At 45.1% G+C, this 20540-nt stretch overlaps 2 long non-coding RNA genes across 2 annotated transcripts; both read right to left on the bottom strand.

Annotated features, from left to right (window-relative positions):
* Positions 1 to 569: 569 nt before the first annotated feature.
* On the bottom strand, positions 570 to 5547 carry LOC142824029 (uncharacterized). The gene is made up of 3 exons (XR_012899085.1): positions 5286 to 5547; positions 2682 to 2720; positions 570 to 843 (listed from the first exon to the last, which is right to left on the bottom strand). It is a non-coding gene; the product is annotated as an uncharacterized LOC142824029 (long non-coding RNA).
* An 8053-nt stretch (positions 5548 to 13600) lies between these two features.
* On the bottom strand, positions 13601 to 18496 carry LOC142824053 (uncharacterized). Its single transcript, XR_012899093.1, has 4 exons — positions 18313 to 18496; positions 16967 to 17016; positions 15267 to 15298; positions 13601 to 13730 (listed from the first exon to the last, which is right to left on the bottom strand). It is a non-coding gene; the product is annotated as an uncharacterized LOC142824053 (long non-coding RNA).
* Positions 18497 to 20540: the final 2044 nt, after the last annotated feature.

Raw genomic sequence — 20540 nt, forward strand, 5'->3', positions numbered from 1 at the left:
TGAGACTTGTCTCCACAAACAACAACATTCTCAACCCACTTTACAGGAGATTTGTTTGGGCCCCTTTGTTCTCACTTCTTGTCCATTTTATCAAATAGGCACCAGTAGGTAAAAAGAGGAATTTTATTTATTCCTTCACATAACACATGAATTAGCGGGCACCCAATGAAATCAGTAGGTGGAAGGTTTAAAGCAAACGTAAGGAATACTTCTCCACAGTCAACCTGTGGAACTCCTTGCCAGGGGATGTTGTGATGTTCAAAGTAGTAATAGGATTCAAAAAAGAAGTTCATGAAAGTCAAGCCCATCAATGGCTGTTAGCCAAGATGGTTAGGGATGCAACCTCATGCTCTGGGTGTCCTTAAACCTCCACCCATCAGAAGCTGGGACTGGATTACAGGGGATGGATTATTCCCTCTGAAGTTCCTAGCATTGGCGACTGTCGGAAGACAGTGTACAGGGTTAGAAGAACTATTGGTCATTTTGATGTAGCCCATTTGGATGTCTCTAATATTGGAGAATATTTGTATAATTAAGGCAAGTTTAGTGTCTTACCTGTCACATCCAGGTTCTGGGAGTCACTTAGAAGTGAATTCTTTTCCTGATTCTGATCATCCTTGTGCTGATACAGACAGGTAAATCTCCCTGTGTTGTTCACACTCACGCGATAGCTGTAGGCAAATTTGGTTTCCTGCATTGGCCAGCTTCCAAGATCCTTCCCATCTTTGCAGAAAATAACACGTGAAAAAGGAGAGAGGGCAGGTACTTTGCACTTCAGGACCAAGCCGACTCCTTCCTCAGAGGATGTCTTGTCTAGAAGTAGCTGAGGAGCAGAGAGGTTACCTGAGTAATAAAAACATTCGGCTAAAGACAATGGGTCTATTTCCTTAATGATGGAACCTGCCAGTGCTCTAAGGACATTAGCAGAGATTTTGGCCCAATATATAAGGTCACCTGCCTGGTTTTGGGGCCTTTACAAAATCCCAATGGAAATGTTGCCCCAAAGAGCCCATAGAAGGAAAGGAAGTGGGGGGTCAGTCTGTTGCCTCTGTCTCTGTCTCTACACAACCAGTTATTTCAAAATAATGTTGGAATACTGTCAAGCCAGAGGAGTGTTTACTCCAACTCTTGTAACCTTCAGGCTGTGTCTAGACTGGCAAGTTTTTCCCGCAATATCAGCTGTTTTTGCAGAAAAACTTGCCAGCTGTCTACACTGGCCACTTGAATTTCCAGAAGAACACTGACGATCTCATGTAAGAAATCAGTGCTTCTTGCGGAAATACTATGCTGCTCCGGTTCAGTAAAAGTCGTTTTGCACAAAAGCTTTTGTGCAAAAGGGCCAGTGTAGACAGCTCAGATTTGTTTTGCGCAAAAAAGCCTCGATCGCGAAAATGGCGATTGGGGCTTTTTTGTGCAAAAGCACGTCTAGATTGGCACGGACGCTTTTCTGCTAAAAGTGCTTTTGAGGAAAAGCGTCCGTGCCAATCTAGATGCTCTTTTCCGCAAATGCTTTTAACGGAAACTTTTCCGTTAAAATCATTTGCGGAAAATCATGGCTGTCTAGACGTAGCCTCATTGTATAAGGAGTCGGATGAGGAGAGCTCTATTTTGAAATAAGTGCTGTGTAGATGCTCCCAATTTTGAAATAAGCTGCGCAATTGATGTAGCTCAGTTTGCATAGCTTATTTTGAGTTAAAAGCCCAGCTATGTAGATGCACCCTCAGAGTTACTTATCCAACTGTAACAAATAGTTCCAATTTATCAGCGGCCACTAAAACTGGGTGCCTTGATTTTAATTGTGCTCTAGTCACACCAATTCATAAAGTCAGAGACAGCCCAGAATTATAAATTCCTGGTTAGACAGACTATGGACAGTGTTCCATACTCCTTACAAGCCAGGTTCTTTCTCCCTAATTTTCCAAATGACACTGATCTATCCTTGCATCATGGGAAGTTTGGGGAGGAAATTTTTATATAGGCACCATCTAAGACAAGCAAAATAACATATCCGGGCCCCTGTGACAGCAGAAGCTTGCAATAGGTTGGGTTTGCTGACCCGCTGCATTATCCACTATTTCCAAATGGGGTTGAAAGGCTCTTATGAAAAAGTCTGCTATATCCCAGTTCCCTATATGGGTTGCCAGAGCCATCCAAGGGGTTCAGAGCAGGTGTGGAAAAGAGGCTGGACTTGGATCCGGAAAAGAAGCCTGAGGCCTTGGTTTAGGGAAAAAATTCCAGTGATTCATCTTTTTCATTATTATTATTTTTATTCCTGCATAGCCCAGGGTTTACCTTTTAGTTTTACTGCATCCTTTTTTGGTTGTTTATACTCAAGAGCATATGTTCATTAAGAGCAATTCACAAGCTAATACTGCTGATCAGCTTTCAATCACTGTGCTGTTTGGTCAATTACGCCATTGCTATTAAATTAATTATCTGCCAAAGTATTTTGCACAGTGTTTTTCTAGATGTTCCTGTGGAATTTGGTAAATAAATTAATTTCCCTCAATATAGAGACCTTCATCTAATAAACAATTAATATTTTTAACCCAGTCTACATAACCCCACCCAGCTCCTCACAGTTTCTGTCCCCGGAATTCATTGCTAGTCTTTCAGAAATTGCAGGCTTTTTCTGCAGTGTTATTTTATTTCTGTTCTAGGAATGTGGAGCAAATACTCACCCGGAGAGCTGCAGATTTCTTGATTTGTGAAATGAACCCCTTTAAAATAAACACACAATTTTAGTTTTGGGCACAGGCTCAAGCTTTGTTCTATGCTGCTATTGGGTAAATCCAGACTCACCTGTTGCTGGAATGGGTTAGGGCACATTCTGACCTCCGTTACCCAGAGATAAATAATACCTTTAGCTGCATATTATTTTCTCTTATGAGATATAAAGGAAATTAAATACAATGGTGGTTTATAGCCTATGATCCAGGGTCCCTTGTGGGTTTGCAGATTAAATCTAAGGCTTTGTCTATGTTGCCAATTAAACAACAAAACATTTGTCATTCACGGAGGCTTAACACCCCGTTCATTCGAAAGACAAACTTTTCAGTGGCAAATGGGTCATTTTCCGCAGGAGCGCTCTCCTGTTGACAATACAAATCCTTCTCATAGGTGGTAGAATGATTTTGTCAGGAAAAGGGCTCACAAACAGCAGCGTTTGCATTACTCGATTTTTATCGACACAACTGTACTGACACAGCTGTGACAGTAAAAGCTGTGTAATATTATGGACAAATCCTAATATTTCCAAAGGGATCTGCAGCTGCATTTGAATTATTTTAGGGGTCCACAAATGAAAAAAAAAATCGCTATAATGCAGACATGATAGAGTGGTTGAGCAAAATGACACCTGGATGTTTCAAATACAAAAAAAGAAAGGAAATGCATTCTGCCCCTTTAACATTTTCATCATATGACACATGATGTTGAGTAATATCACATACTAGCAGGTAAATGCAGAGCTATAATAACATTATATAAAGGGGCACCAATTCTCTTCAAGCCTAGATTAAACTAAGATCTCAGTCCCAATTTAACTGACTTTACACTAGTGCAAAAATTTAACTCCCTGGGAGCTCCTTGCAATATTCTAGACAATGCATTCCCTATTAAACTCTAGAGGGGCGTCTGCACAGCAATGCTTTTTCGAAATCTACACAGCCGGCAGTTATTTCAAAATAATGTCGAAATACTGTAAGCTGGAGGACTTCTTACTCTGACTCTTGCAACCCTCATTGTAATAGGAATAAGGAAAGCCAGAGGAAGGGTGCTCTATTTCAGAATAAGTGCTGTGTAGATGCTCCCCATTTCGAAATAAGCTGTTTTGAAATAAGCTACGCAATTGACCTAGCTCACTTCTTCCATGTTGTCTGCTTTGAAAAAAATTGAGCCATTCTGAAATTGTTTCATATCAGACAAAGGCCAAGTTACCTGGAAAATTGCTGCTTCTAAAATTCCATTATATATTAATTGTCCATGTGAAAATTAGTCAGTCATATTTTGTTTTATTGCTTGGAAAGACATGCCTGTTTTTCTGCTGTCACATAGATGATTAAAGAGATTTAAGGCAAACAATTGAAAATAAAAAAAATTCCTTCTAGATTGTGACTAAGAAGAGATTTGAATTTGAAAAGGAGATTGTTTTAAGGAAATTCTGAGTATGTGAACGGAGGAAGATTTTTAAAATGTGAGGCTGTTTTTAAATGAAGTCAGAACATATTCTCAACTACTGGAACTTTCATTACCATGAAAAATTCCCATTCTGCTCTCTCTTTAAACTCAGCAACTAAAGTCATGATGCTTGCCAACTAAACTACTGAAAGCATGTAAAAGGAAAAGAATGGTGCTTAAAATAATAAATACAGTGTAGGTACAACAATTATTTCCAATGATTTAAATAAATATTTGGCATGGTGTTTTTTCTTACTTGCCAAATAAAACTGATCAGATTATTTATTATAAGAATTGGACTCCTTGTTTCTTAGATGACAAATAAATATATGTGGAATCCAGCCACCTCTAATCACTGTGGGTATTCCTACACTGCAGAGCTTACCTCAGATAAGCTACCCAAACTTGTACAATGAGGACAACAGGAGTTGGAGTAAGAAGTCTTCCAACTTGACAGTATTTAGATACTATTTTAAAAAAACAGCCTGCTGTGTAGATGCGGACTAAGTTATTTCAGAATAGCACTAGTTATTTTGAAATAGGGTAGACGTACCCTATGACTTCTTTTGAATTCCATTTTGGATTATTCAAGAAGATTTCACGCTCTTTGTTCATGTGTGCATATTGTAGGTGTCCCAATGGAAAATTAAATGATTATATCTTCAATTTATAGGTTATTAATCTTCCAAAATAAGTTCCATTCTATAGTGGTGGATCTTAAACAGAGATATCTTGATTAAACAAGTGATATTTCCTTACTGTCTGATTCTGCCCCAAATTTGCACAGTTCAAATCAAAAGTAAGTCAAGTGGAGTTACACTGAATTTGCAATGGTAGAATCTTAACCTTTATATGTGTGTCTCAGTATGTGTATAAAATTAAGGCTGAGATTTTAAGTGTGCCCTAAAGGATCTGGACTCTCAATTCCTGTTAAGGTGAATGAGAATTGTGTGTTGAAATCCCCTAGGTGACTTGGCAAACCTTACCCTTAAATTCAATTTTAGACCAGTTATTAAAATGTTGCCTTTTAATTAAGGGGACCAGGCTCAAATATTTTGTTCTCAGTCTCAACTAAAAATAAAAGGTGGAATATCCACACTACTCACAGCAAAGCCAGAGAAGCAGCAGTGGGATCATCAGGAGATTTGGTGAGGAGAGGCAACAAGGAGACCAGAATCTGTTCTGGGTTTCCTCTTGCCCACTGGGATTCACAGAAGATCAGACACAGCCCCTCCCAACTGAGTTGCTTCTGGTAGCAGGTACAGGAAGCTGCTGCATTCACCTCTGCATCTCCTTTTGCTTCTCAGGGCTGTGACAATAGGCAGGTCGGTTTTTTATCTCCTGTGGACTGTGTTGCCGCTGTCTGTATGAAACGAAGGTTCACTACATTGTCCCTGCACCATCCCTCAGCCCCAGCTTCCTGTTTGAAACTGAAAAACCAAGGAGTTTCCTTTGATCTGAACCACAGACAATGACAATGGACTGTGGAGGCGTCAGTCCCATGTTCTGAATGGCCAAATAAACAGGAGAAGAGACATTTCAGCCAATTTTCACATTTAACAGCCCTTCCTTTCCGTGGGTGTGTAGGGGGTGTTTTAAAGTCACTTCTGCTATAAATTAAGAAAGCCTTTGGCTGTGCTTGAAGAAAACAACCTAAATTCTTTCTCTGATACCAGTGTACCTAAAAGCAGCTCTACTGAAAAGTTTCCGAAAAACTTTTGTGCAAAAGGGCCAGTGTAGACAGCAGAGATTTGTTTTCTGCAAAAAAGCCCCGATCGCGAAAATGGTGATCGGGGCTTTTTTGTGGAAAAGCGCGTCTAGATTGGCCGTGGGTGCTTTTCTGCAAAAAGTGCTTTTGCGGAAAAGCGTCCTGCCAATCTAGATGTGCTTTTCCAAAAATGCTTTTAACAGAAATCTTTTCCGTTAAAAGCATTTCCGGAAAATCATGCCAGTGTAGACGTAGTCTGAGTGTGTTGGTGTGTAAATACAGTTTGCTCCTGCTTTGCTTAGATTTGTTAGATAGTTTGCAGAGTTGAGTGTTACTTTGTTTATTGTAATTAACTTAATTTGTGACTCTACCCCAGCTATTGTTTTATTAAATGCAGGGAGAGCTAAAATATGGTTGCCAATGTTTGTAATTTTGTGGGAAAACAGAAAAGCAGGATCTTGCTAAATTTGTTCCAAAGGGAAGGGCTCATAATTATCAAAAAGAACCTTGCTAAGCAGGGACCTGACTTTCAGAGCTCTATGGCTATGGCTACACTACAGAGTTTTTCTGGGATACCCTGAAAAATTTCTGCCACATCCAGGGAAAGCATCCGCTTTTTTTGGACCAATTTCCAAAAAAGCGGGCACATGCACTGGGAAGCCCAGTATTCCTCATTTGATGAGGAATAAGGGCTCTTCTGAAAGAGGAGGTTTTTCCCACATTTCGCCCAATGTAAGCAGGCCAAATGTTGGAAAAGTCTCTTCTGAAAAAAGAATCAGAAAAAGGTACACAAATTGTGATTCGCAATTTGCGTACCTTTTTCCAAAAAGCCCCCCCTGCAGTGTAGACATAGCGTATGAGAAAAAAGGGGCGAGGGAAGGTTATTCTAATCTAAATCATATTTATGTTTTCTCCAGCCTGCATGGGTTAGATGTGTTCTCCCCCACTGTTCAAAGAGAAGAGCTAAATAGGCATCTTTAGGAATCTTTTCAGGTTAAATGTGTTTCTTCTGTCCTGCTTGCTAAGAGTTGAAATCACTTGAGACTGATGGGAAGAAAAGTCCCAGCCAAGAGGTAGATGGCAGCAGATGATGTCTGATACCCATCAAGGCATAGTGGACCAGTCAGAACGAGTAAGATGCCTCTTTACCTCCCTCCAAGCTCAGAGTGGGAGGTGAAGTCTGCAGATGGGTCTGCTCTGACTGAGGGCAGCAACGGAGAGAGGGGTTCAGAGAAGGGTTGAGCATATGAAGGGGACATTCTTGGTGAAGTAATGAAATAGCAGATTGATTCATAGTAACTGCATATTCTGATCCAAGAAATATTGTCCAAGAAGTAAAAGTAGGCATTCAGAGAAGAGAACACACAGTTAGAATCAATAAGCTAATGTTCCCTGCATTCAGTAAAAGGGGTTCTCTTTCTTAAATCCCATTTAAATATTGGCTATAACAGGGATCCATTTGGCATATCTAGTTTATTGGACTTCTGCTCATAAAATGTATAAATTGACTCCCATTCATGCTTATGTAATTTGTGTTTTTGGTAAAAATTTCATTTGGATTTAAAAAATCATTTTTTTTCATTTCCTCAAGTCTGAATTTACTTTCATTTCCTCAAGTCTTTTTTTAAAACTTGTCATTGTTGAAAAATGTTGGTATTTTGACCCATTGGCTTGATTGGGGATGGAAGAAAATGTCAAAATAATGCCATTTTCCATGGGATGGAAATTCATTTTTCTAACCAGTTGCTGGGTAAAAGAGTCACTTTGGTGCTTTGACAGTTTTGTCCAATATGTAATACTGGTGACGAGATGAAAACTATGTACCCCAAATATCAACTACCCAGATGAGAATGTATATAGCTAGTGAACCCTTTTAGGGTAGGAGCAGAAATGTATTTCTTCACTTCTAGGCTTCTGTCTGAGAAAGCAGGACTAGCTCATCAGCTTCAGAAAAGTTGTCTGGAGCCTGTGATAATCAGAGTTTTGATGCCTCATGAACAGAATGGGAGGGGGAAATCCTGAACCTCAAAAATACATACCCAGTTTTATTGGGTATACAATAGAGCAGTGTTTCTCAAAGTGGTCCACAGACCCACTCTGCCTTTGAAGCTTAGCAATAGCCCTTCAAAGGTGAAAGTGCCGTGTGGAGGCCAGGATCAGCTGGGGACTCCTCCACTGACCCCAGGCTCCATACAGTGCTGACACTTTGAAACTCCACAGGGAGCCTGGAGTCAAGCTCCTTGCAGCATTTCAAAGTGGCACTGCTGTGTGGAGCCCAGGACTCCCCAGCTGATCCCTTCGGTGGTTCAAAGCGGGAGCGCTTGCAGGGTGCCCGGGGTCGGCAGGGTAGTCTCCCCCGCTGACTGCAGGTTCCATGCAGCACTTTCACCTTTCAAGCGTAGCATCAGCCCTAGGACTGTTGCTACACTTCAAAGGCAGAGGTGCCCTACCAAGTAATTGAATAGTCAATGCAAAATGCATTCACTATTCGATTAGTCAATTAGTCAATATTTAACATCCTTAATACTCACTTCATCAGATGAATTGGAGTGGAAATAACAGAAACCAAGGGATATATATAACAGCAGAAGAAGTACCTGACAGTTGCAGGACCCCAATATGAAAATACAGATGTTAAAGGTGGGAGAAATTGGCTTTCTAATGCGCCAATCAGATAATGTTGTTGTTCAAGACTAAGGTACCAGTGTCAGATCTGTAGATGAATTCCAAGTTCTGCAGAGTGTAATTGGTTAGTGAAATTCCTTTGTCAACGAATGGCTACTTTTAAATCCGTGATTGAGTGACCAGGCAAGTTAAAAGGTTCCCCTGCATGTGTCAGCCTGCATTTTCACAAGCATTACGAGGGTTTGTCCATTGAGTCAGGCTCAGTCAATTTAGCTACCAGGACTGGAAACCAGGCCTTTTCTGAGGTCACCACCATATGGTGAGAGGAACACTAAAATAGACCGTGAAGAGACCTCTTCCAGCCATCTCCTGCATCCAGCCACCCTCCCCCTCGTAGCATGTGTAGCTATAGGGAAGTATGTTCACTTACTGTACAGACTTGATGGTACATTCTGTGTTTCTTCCATTTGCTAGAGAAATCTGGTCTCTTTTTTCTTTAAAGTTGCTCCTTAACACACAAACTTTTCCAGGAGGCCTATGGAATGTCCACCCCATCTCAGGAGTTTTTAAACAAGAGTCAGTGGGAAATGTACATTTGAATTTACAATATCATGGATCAAGCTGAACTTCACAGTTGCATCACTCTGATCCTGTGAAAACCTTCATTGGGAAACAAAAGACAGGACTATGCAGCGCTTTAAAGACTAACAAGATGGTTTATTAGGTGATTAAATGGGCAAAAATGGTTTACTGGGCAGCTTGAACCCACCCCTCCACCTTACCGTGGGTAGGCCCTTTATCCCTCCTGCTCCAGTGCCTCCCAACCCAACCACGGTGGACCCAGGACTGTATGGGATACATGGCCAATGTGAGCACGACACACACAGAGAGAACACATACGGAGACAACAACTGACAGCAGTTTTATATTCTGGAATGAAACATTAAAACATTAGACAGAAAGCCACTTTAGGAGGGAAAATAGAGAGGTTCCCTTTCAACCTGATGGAGACAACTCATTTACCTTTTTTTTTTTTTTCTTTTTATGTTACCCAGAATTTTGTGAAAATTGACAAGTTTCTTTGAGGTGTTTCAATTTTGATGAAACTGCATTTTCCAGTGGAAACACATTCCACTGGGAAAATTCCAGCCCTCTCTAGGAAATAGGTAATACACCAATAAATGGATCTCAGGAATATGTAGCACGGCTACATATTTATTAGTGTACTAGGACTAATAAAACGGCCTTCTCATACATTGCAAGAGGCTTTTTGTGTGCAGCTCATATTACCTTTTTTAAAAAGCCCTTCACCCCAGACAGTTGCTGCTTCCATTCATGCGGGATTCTGCTGGAGAACACACAGCACGCTGGCTGCCCAAGGCTGTGTCTAGACTGCAGGCTTCTTTCGAAAGAGGCTCTTTCGAAAGCATCTTTCGAAAGAGCCTCTTTCGAAAGATCGCATCTAGACTGCAGGCGGATCTTTCGATAGAGGAAATCCGCTTTTTCGAAAGAGAGCACCCAGCGAGTCTGGATGCTCTCTTTCGAAGACGGCCTCTTTACATTGAAGAAAGCCTTCCTTCGAAAGAGGAACTTTCGAAGCAAGGCGTTCTTCCTCGTGAAACGAGGTTTACCGCCATCGAAAGAAAAGCCGTGTTCTTTCGAAATAATTTCGAAAGAACGCGGCTTGAGTCTGGATGCAGGGGAAGTTCTTTCGAAAAAAGGGTACTTTTTTCGAAAGAACCCCTGAGTGTGGACACGGCCCAAAGTTTATCATCCACATGATGCCCCCTCTGGGAAAGGTGAGAAGGTTGCTCTGTGGCTGTTTTGTCCTCTGGTCTCAGCTCCTCACTGGTTCCCCTGCACAGACATCACGCTCTGAAGAGCTACACAGCCCTTAGGTTGCAACTTTTCTGCCACTTCACCTAGCAGCATGGCCTGATATATCTTGATTTTCATCTGGCTTTTGGCATTATCCCTCATGACATTCATATTGTAAGACTAGGGAAATGTGGTCTAGATGAAATTAGGATAAGGTGAGTGCACAACTGTTTATAGAATTTGCAGATGACACCAAACTGGGATGGGTTGCAAACACATTGTAGAATGGGATAACAATTCAAACAGATCTTGAGAAACTGGAGAATTGGGCTGTTTGAAATTTAATAGACAAATGAAAGTAGTACACTGTGCAACAACAAATCGAGTGGACAGCTACAAAACTGTGAATAGCTGGCGAGGTGGTGGACTGATGAAAAGGGGTATAGTAGGCAAGAAATTGTTTTAGAAAACCTGACCCATGGAGGAAGGTTAATAATATGGGGCATGTTTATTCTCGAGAAAAGAAAACTGAGAGGGGACCTGATCGCAACCTTCAGTTATGTTCAGGGCTGTTGTGAAAGGATGGGGATCAATTGTTCTCAGTCTCACTGAAGGTAGGACACGAACTATTGGAGTTAATCTGCAAGAAAAGTGATTTAGGCTAGATGTGAAGAAAAAATGCAAACTGTAAGAATAATTAAACTGTGGATCAGGCTTCCAAGGAAGGTTATGAAATTCCAGTCACTGGAAGATTTAAAAAACAAGTTGGAAAAACAGCTGTCAGGGATGGTCCAGGTTTACTTGGTTCTGCCTCAGTCCAGGGGGCTGGACTTGATGACCTCTCGAGTTCCCTTCCAGCCTGAGATTTCTATGAATGCAAAGTCCAGGGGGAGTGGATCACTCACAGAGCTCAGAGGTTACAGAGGAAGGCGTGACTCTCACAGGAAGTGTAGAGTAAGGGGTATTCTCTATGGTGACGGCTTTTAAACTTTCATATGATCCAACAGTGTCTTTGTCACTTTGTGGTGCCTTCAAAAAAAGAAAATAAAACAAAATCAAAAAGCCAATTTCCCTACCCAATGTTTGGCAACCAAAAGCTTATTTTAAATACAATACTTGAAAACCAATGTGTTTTCAAAGAGAAATCTGAAAAAAATAACAAAGACTAGCTCATTTCATGTCTACATTGTTATTTCTGTTAGATGTTTGTTATAGTAAATATTAAATCTATCTATCTATCTATCTATCTATCTATCTATCTATCTATCTATCTATCTATCTATCTATCTTAGGGTATGTCTACACTACCCCGCTAGTTCAAACTAGCGGGGTAATGTAGGCATACCGCAATTGCAAATGAAGCCTGGGATTTGAATTTCCCGGGCTTCATTTGCATAAGCGGGGCGCCGCCATTTTTAAATCCCCGCTCGTTCGAACCCCGTGCCGCGCGGCTACACGCGGCACGAACTAGGTAGTTCGAACTAGGCTTCCTAGTTCGAACTACCGTTACTCCTCATTCCAACTGGGGACAGGGCCACTTCCTTCCCATGCTGACCGATCTGCGTATAGACTGCCGCACTGTGCTAGATTAGCTAATTTTCGGCACAGCACGGAGGCCATTTATATTTTAATGAAGCGGGGATTATTTAAATCCCTGCTTCATTGACTATGTCATGTAAATTAGTTTACATGGCTCCGTCGGTGGAGCCATGTAGTCTAGACGTACCCTATGTGCTACCACAATAGACATGTTACTGCACCACAATACAGAGAGTCTGGGTGAAAGGCCCTGACTATTTCAATTAGTTGGGTTTCTCCTGTTAGTTTCCCCAGATTTTACTTACTCATCAGTGAGTGTAAGGCTCAGATCAGATCAATCAATGGACAGTTAGTCAGAGAACAGAGACTGGAGCTGACCTGTGTGAAGTGCTAGGAAGTTCCCCACCACTGGAAAGGTCCCCTTGGATATTTCACATTTACACAAGGCCTTCAGTGAGACACACTTTAGCTGCATTTCACATCTGGCAATGTGCCAGGGCTCCATTGTGGGTTTTATAGACAATGTGTAAGTCTTAAAATAGGGCATAAGAGATAATATGAAATGCCTGGAAATATTTCATCTTTGACCTCTGCAATGTTAGCCAGAAGAAGGCACCTTCCCACCCGCTAAGAAGGGACTTTGTAAAATCCATTGTTTCTGTTACCTCATGCCACTAGCTATAAGCCAAAAATTATGAAGGCCAGTGGGGAGCCAGACTTTCAGTAGAAACCTCCTGGCATTGGCCATTTCTGGAAAACTGGCTACTGGGGTAGGTGAAACTTTGGTCTGACCCACAATGTCCATTCTTATGTTCTTAATGTAAATCCCAGCTTTGGGGATTCTTGTAACCTTTATGCACCCCTGGATCCTCTGCTATTTGGCCTCCAGAGGTTCATGCATCACATACCCCAAAGTAATGCAATTGCTTCATGCAAAACTGCTTTCCAGAGAGCTAAATGCTCTCATCAGGTTCTCTTGCAGCCACACGGCTGCAATATCAGGCTGATGAAAACAAATGTGGTTTCACCAAGGCATGGTTGATGACAAATAGCTTTTGTTTGATATGTAAATTCCATATTTTCATATTACCCTATTTTGTAACTTCCCCACAAGCCAACAAGGCACAAGACAGGGACACAGACACTGCAAATTCCAAGGTGACCCTAACACTGTGGTCAGTGTTGCTGACTTAGCAGCAACTCACAAGATCATTTCTGTGTTTCTTAGAGCCCCAGCTCTTGGGGGATTCGGATTAGGTGAGCGTTTTGTTTCAAAAGTTACGTTTCTAGCCCTCTTGATTGTGGCAAAATCTTGGAAAAGGCTCAAACACCAGAAGGCAAATCAAAGGATGGAAAAAACATATTTAAAAAAAACCCTCATGAATTCTTAAGGCAAAATTGGGATCTGGGGAGAAGGCCACTTTGAGTTGGCAGTGGAATCTCTGCATAGAGAGGACAGGACTTGAGATCTGAGCTGTCGATATATAGAGTCAGGGCATGGGAATACAGAGTTTGGGCATCTTCCCCAATTTTATTCATAGGAAACATTTTTTCTAAAAGGCAGACAGGCAGCACTTGCCCTAAGAACATCCCATCTCTCCAAGAGAGCTTCAGGGTGCTGTGTATTGTCCAGCTGTGGCACCAAAATGGTTCCCCACGTTCTGGCCTTAAGGCAGCCTGTGATTTGGGGAGGTTGTGTGATGTGACTGTGCACCGATGAGCCCTGCATTTCAGCAAGTGAAGCATCAGTGACATCTTATCCCATTGCAGAGTGTGGCCATGTACGTCGGTGTCTGTTCTCTCTAGCGCTGTGGATGCTTTACTTTCAAACATGGAGATGTTACTTTTCTGCTGAGCCAACCTAAAACCAAAAAAAGCCCTTTTGACAACACGGCTGTTAGGAGTGTGAATGGGCGCAGAGCTGCTCTGGCCCTGCTGAGCCCACCGCACCATGGACTGGATGACGGCAGCCAAGATCCAGCAGCCATGTGGGGCCAGCAGCTGGCAGCCTCACAGAGCAGGGAGCAGCAGCTTACAGCCCAATGGGACCAGCAACCAGAGAGGGCAGCCAGGAGCCCTGTGGACAAGGGGACTATTCCAGCCAGGCTGGAGTAGCTCCCCGCCCACAGGACCCCACTTAATGGGTTAACCAGTTAAACATAAAATGTAATGTTAATTGATTACACAGGATTGTACATGCCTAACTGCTGTAGAAACAGCCCGAGCAGTTCTACTGCATGTCTAGGCCAGGAAACACCAATATCCCCACTTCCTACATAATCTCTCTCCATCTGATCCTTTTCTGCCCCTGATTAGGTCACTTTGGGGTTTGCCTTGACACCCGCCGGCTAGGCAAAAGAGCCCTTCTCCCTCTCTCCACGCCAGTCACCCCTGATGAGGTGGTGATGCCCAGTTCTCCCTGGGATGGGGCATTATTATGTAAAATAAGGACTCTTCTGTGCTACAGGCAATTCCGTTTTTTTCTGTCCTGTTTCATATTTTAATCATTGATGTGGTTAAGGCCAATATTTATAACCGTTCTGGGCCATTTTTAGTATCCTATTGTTATCAGGGAGAGTGGGTAAAGCCCAGCAAGTATGTCTTTGATCTATGGACAATCCCAGCACCTTGTTGAATTTGGTGGCCGTGAGAAGCACCTTCCATTCAAGCTAAATAAGGGAACCATGAAATGCCCTTGTATTCAGTTCCAGCTGAAGCAATGGGAAACTACCAACCAGGAACTAGACCGCAGGCATGTCTGGGAATGGCAGGGCCAGGCTATCCAAAGGGGTTCCTCAGGGTCTGGACAGAAACACAGGCGTGGGGAGGGATGTGCGACAGAAGCAGCAGATACACCTCAGACACAACTAGAAAGACAGAGTGAGAGGAGCACTTGGAGCAGGACTCTGAGCAAAAGCTTTTGGGAAGAGATTTGGAGCCAGAAACACATGAAGCTCTATGGTTCTATGACTAAGTATTTTGTTGTTGTTGTGTGGCTCTTGTTGTGTCCAAGGAAACACGACTGTTTCGTCTTTGTAAGCGAATCCACCAAGATCCCTCACACTCTTTCATCACTCTCAGCTTCTCATCCCTGTTGGAAGTGAGCCTCCTCCAACCTGACTGAATTTGCACTGATGTGACACTCCCATCTCTGTATCCCTGCCTTTCTTTCTCTTCAAGCATCTGAGGAAGTGAGCTGTACCTCACAAATGCTTCTGTCCTAATAATTTTGGTAGTTTTTAAAATGCCATTGGATCCCTTGTTGTTTTGACCTGAAGCCTGGAAACCCTGAATAAATCCACGTTCCAAGTCCACAGGTCCCTGCCGATCTGGAACAGGGAAACCAATCGTTCTTTTTTCTCTCATGACTTTGTCCTTAATAAAAGCTGAGACTCACCGTGGCTCTTCCCGGCCAAACCACTAAGGCATCTGAGGAGAGAATAACAGGTACACATCATCACGTGGCTGTAAATGCCCTTAAAGGAAGGCACCTCCTGAAAAACCCTACAGCTCCTGCCTCCCCTAGCCAGGGCAAGGCTCCCTGCTGATGATCAGGGACACTCGAGGATACTTTACAGAAGGATTTAATTCAACTTTTGAAGATTCCCAATGGAAACTGCCTGTCTGAGTTTTCAACAGAGCTATTTTGTCACGGGCAGAGTCGACTTTTGGCAGAAAAGGTCAATGTTTTATTCAAAAAATGAGCAGCCCAAAAATGAAATATTTTGGACAGGCCCCAAAAATATTCTGACCAATAATACCAACATGGTGTCTCAAGAGACTTGTAGTTTAATGGCCTTGTGTTGATAGTCTGTCTGGACTTCAATAGGCTGTCTGGACTTCAATTCCCAGGATGCACTGCAACCCAGAACAGCTTATACTGGCTACTGAGACCGAGTGGGATGCGTCCTGGGAGAGCCAGAGAGCCCAGCTCAAAGAGAAGACCAGGAGCAGGAGGTAGCTGAATGACAGCTCCCATTGTAGCTGAATGACAGCCCTTTTGCACCCAATTCAAATCTAAATATTTTATTTTACTGTTGAAATATTTCAATTTTTGATATTCCATGGAAAAGTTGAAATTTCCCACAGGAATTTTTGAGAAAAATTAATATAGATAGATAGATAGATTATATATAACGGTTTATCCTTTCAGGTAGGAAGAAGAGATCCTCCGGAAAAGGGCTTTATTCCGGAGGATCGGGCCAATCTAGACGCTTTTTTCCGGCTTTTCCCCAAGCCGGAAAAAAGCGGCGGACATGTTTATTTAAATCCTGCGGGGGATATTTAAATCCCCCGCGGATTTACCTATTCCCACTTTCAAAATTAGCATGCCCCTTCCGAAGAAGGGGCCAGTGTAGACGTAGCCCTGTTTTCCTACCAGGTTGAGCATTGAATAATTCGTTGAGTTAGTTTATAATACAGTGGAACAGAGCCCAGCCAGTTGTGTGTGACTTTGCTTCCTAAGGACAAAATTTCTCTCTGGGATGTGACACTAATTCCTCCGGGCTTCCAAAAACCATAGACATTTTAGGGGGTATTGAACAAAGTATATTGCCAGCCTCTCACACTCTACGATGACCATATACCCCACATGCATATCTCAGCCTTCAACCTTGGGCCTCACAATTGAGCAAATGGATGGGCACCAATTCCTTGACACGGCCCAGTCTGTTAGGACTTATAGCAGTACTGTCATATCCTAGTCCATTAGGACAGGGCACATGGACTGGACAGCCCCCAGGCAGCTCCAGCTCCCAGTGACAGGGATGGACACTTTCCATGGGAGCTTTCCCCGGGATGTGACCTTTCCAAGAGGGAGAAGTGATAACACCTCTGGCAATGGAGGGTGGGGATCACAGGCAAAGGGTGGGACAAAGGAACCTCAGGGACTCAGATGCACAAGACATGGGACCCCTGAGGACTCTTTATCCTTATTCACTTTGATCACAGGCAGTTGGTTGTTGTAACTCTCAGCCATTCACACTGATTTGGGATCTGCCCATCCCCCACCAGTTACCAAATTTACCGCCAACCCCCATATTTCGCTGCCACGTGCTGGTGCCCCTGGTGACCCCAATGCTCTACAAAGGCTCTTACATTCATACTCGTCTTCAGGAGCTCTGCAGGGGTCACGCTGGACTCGTTCCCTGTGGAGAGTAAGTGACACACATTGGTGAGAAGTTGTGAGAAGCTTTCTTCCCAAGGCTGGTTCTCCTGCCAGGACCGTACAGCTCCCTTTAGCTCATACGCAGTTTCTTTGCATATTTTTCACCCAAATGACACTGGATTTCTGGCGCAGGCCTGCTCACACTGTCAGGGCTGGAAAGCTGAACATTGATCCCTGAGGCCGAGCTGTACAGCCGAGAGTCAGGGAGAGGGTCCCAGGACCGAGGGGCTCTGTGTCAGAACCTGGCAGAACCTGGAAACTGCCTCTTGCCTCCCCATGCGCCTGGTTCTCTCTGTGCTCAGAGCTGGTCACCCCATGAACTCCCTGGCTGTTCCCCGCATCACGTCCATCTAGGCCGGGGCCTGTAGATTTCCTGGTCTCCCTCTTGGGGCATCATGCAATTGATTAATTGGCTTGGGCCCCGTGGCCCTCAGAGGGGCTGCGGCTGGCCTCCCAGGCGGCAAAGGATCAAAGTGGGGGAGGGAGCAGGAGTCTGGGGGAGCCCTGAGTGGAGGACGTTGGCTGCAGAGCAATGGGGAGTGGCCCTTAGGCAAGGTCTGAGGGGGTCCCCGGCAGGTCTCTGTGATGGGAGGGTGGGGAGGGGCCCCTCAGAGCCCTCTGACTGGGTGGGGCAGATAGCGAGCCAGTAGCAATTAGCAGCTCCCCTGGCACTGGGGGCAGCTGGGGCCCAATGAGCTGGTCTCCCAGGCTAGGTCATTTGGTGCCATTTTGTGGCCGACCAAGTGCCACCAATGGGGGGGAGGGGAGGGCAAACGGGGCAGCCACTCTGGGGCCTGGTGATTTGGCCCCTGTTGCTGCAGTTGAGCCCCACACCCCTTAAATCACTGCTGAAGTGCTGGGTGGTGCAGGCCGGGCACGTCTCGCCCAGCGGCCTGGCAATTCTGTCTGCAGCCCGGCCGACCAGCCCCAAACCCTGAGCATAGAACAGTCACTTTCCTTCCTTCACACCCCTGGGGCAACTACGACCTGCACCCGCTGCTGCCGGCGAATGGGACGGGAACATGTCTCTGGCAAACCCCTTCCTGAAAGCGTCTCCTTGTAACCCCCAGACCCCACTTCCACCGGAGACTTCCAGCTGCCCTGGGCTTTTTGAAAACTGCTCCAGAACAAAAACACGCCCCCCCCCCCCCACCTCACCCTCCTCCTCTCCCCACACACACAGAAGGACAGCTGGAGACAGACAGACAGCCCTTCTGCGGGGCAGAGAGAAGGGACCCTGACTGGAAAGGAGATGGGAGAGGGAACAATCTCCTACCTGTGAGCCCTTCGCAGAGACCCAGCTGGAAGCAGCGAGACAGTGATCAGAGACGGGGCCACATTTCCTCGCGGGCAGAGGGAGACAGAGATGAGTGATACAGCTCCAGCCCCTCATTGTACTGACACAGTGCTCCAGCCCCACGGCGTGGCCCAGCGCTCTCCCGCACCAGCCCCACTGACTGGCCCTGGGAACAGCGTCCCCAAGTCTCACTGTGTTACTTCCACCCTCCCAGTGTTTCGTGCTCTACACAAAGCCCCAGGTCTGAGAGTCGGGAAGGCAGTCAGAAACTCGGCTTTTATTTAAAAAGAGTAGACGTGTAACCTCAGGCTGTGTCTACATTGGCAAGATTTCGTGCAAAAGCTATGTACACTGGCCGTGAGTTTTTGCGCAAGAATACTGACGTTGTAATGTACAAAATCAGTGCTTCTTGCGCAAATACTCTGATGCTCCAGCTCAGGGATAAGCCTTCTTGTGCAAGTATTCTTGCACAAGAGGCCAGTGTAGACAGCAACGTTAATTTCTTGCGCAAGAAAGCTCGATGGCTAAAATGGCCCTTCAGAGCTTTCTTGCGCGAGAGAATGTCTACATTGGCACGAATGCTTTTGCGCAAAAACACATTTCTTGCGCAAAAGCACAAGCCAGTGTAGATGCTCTTTTGCACAACTACTTCAATCTTGAGCTGGTCAGGGTGACTGGAGGCTGTGAGAGGGCATGAAATTTTCCACCAGAAATTGTACTGCAGTAGCAGGTACAGGGATGTGAGAACCAGGAAGGCTGATCTGTGAATTCACCCCCAACCGTCCCAGTACAAGACAGACGCTTGCGCCAACCAGCAGGAGTCACTGTTCCCCAGGTTTGGCTTGGACAAAGGTGCCCATCTGTTTGGTGTTCGCGTCTCGGAGCTGCGCCAGCTGCCTCTGGCCACGGCGGAGCAGATACTCGATGTGCATCACGTCGGCCCGGGGGATGCTGGCGTTCTTCCGGAACTCAGCCTGGATGCGAGGCAGGAATCCCGGCTTCTCCCGGCCGGCGCGCAGGAACTGCCTGTATAGGCTCAGGACGTGCTTCTGCAGCTTGCTATGCCGGGCCATGGTGCGCCTGGGGGGCCTGCCCAGGCCACGGGGGGCCAGCGCCACGAGGCAGGGGCTGGAAGTGAACAGAGGCGGAGATGTTAGAGCAGCATCTCATTCCCAGACGCGCCTGTGCAGGCATTTCCATGCACTTTTCACCCCCACCTCCTTGGGTTACCAGATGGTTTAAAAAAAATACCGAACAGCAGGGGCCGGGGGGGGGGGGGGGGGGGAGGGCGGGACTGGCTGGAAGAGAGGGGGTGGGGGGGAACCGGCCGCCGGGAAGCGGGTCTAGTTGGGTTGAGGACCAAGAGGTGGGGGAACCGGCCGGCAGCGCTGCAGAGATGTACCAGAGCCTGGGTCGGATTCATCTTTGGTGGGCCCTGCCTCCTAGACCATAGACACACTCCCCCCCCCCACCCCCCCGGAGGCCCTAGGGAAAATGGCACCCCGGCCCTGTGGACATGGTGCCCTCTCTGTTTCCCTTGGCCCCGTAGGCACTAAGCTCCACTCCTGCCGCCCAACTACTACAAGGCCCGACGGATTTCTCTGTGGCCCCCGACCCAAAAAAGGATCCCCCCAGCCCTGTGTTAGGGGATACGAGGGAGTCTGGCTGGGACGTAAGTGCAAATAACTCTGCTCTTAGCAGCTCTGAACCGATGGGCTCTGCCCTGTGCCCCAACCAAGAACCCTAACATAAGAACGGCAGTACTGGGTAGCCTGTCTGCTGACAGTGGCCAGCACCAGGTGCCCCAAAGAGGGTTGACCAAAGACAATGATCAAGCGATTTGTCTCCTGCCATCCTTCTCCAGCCTTCCACAAACAGAGGCCAGGGATACTATTTCTATCTCCTGGCTAATGGCCTTTTATGGACCTAACCTCCGTGAAATTATCTAGCTTCTCTTTAAATCCTGTTATAGTTCTAGCCTTCACAGTCTCCTCTGGCAAGGAGTTCCACAGGTTGACTACACCCTGTGTGAAGAAGAACTTTCTTTTATTAGTTTTAAACCTGCTACCCATTAACTTCATTTGGTGTCCTCTAGTTCTTCTATTATGGGAACTAATAAATCACTTTTCTTTATTCACCCTCTCCACACCACTCATGTTTTTATAGACCTCTATCATATCCCCCCTCAATCTCCTCTTTTCTAAACT

Source organism: Pelodiscus sinensis, unplaced genomic scaffold (assembly GCF_049634645.1).
Source record: "Pelodiscus sinensis isolate JC-2024 unplaced genomic scaffold, ASM4963464v1 ctg37, whole genome shotgun sequence".
In the NCBI taxonomy this organism is placed as follows: Eukaryota; Metazoa; Chordata; order Testudines; family Trionychidae; genus Pelodiscus; species Pelodiscus sinensis.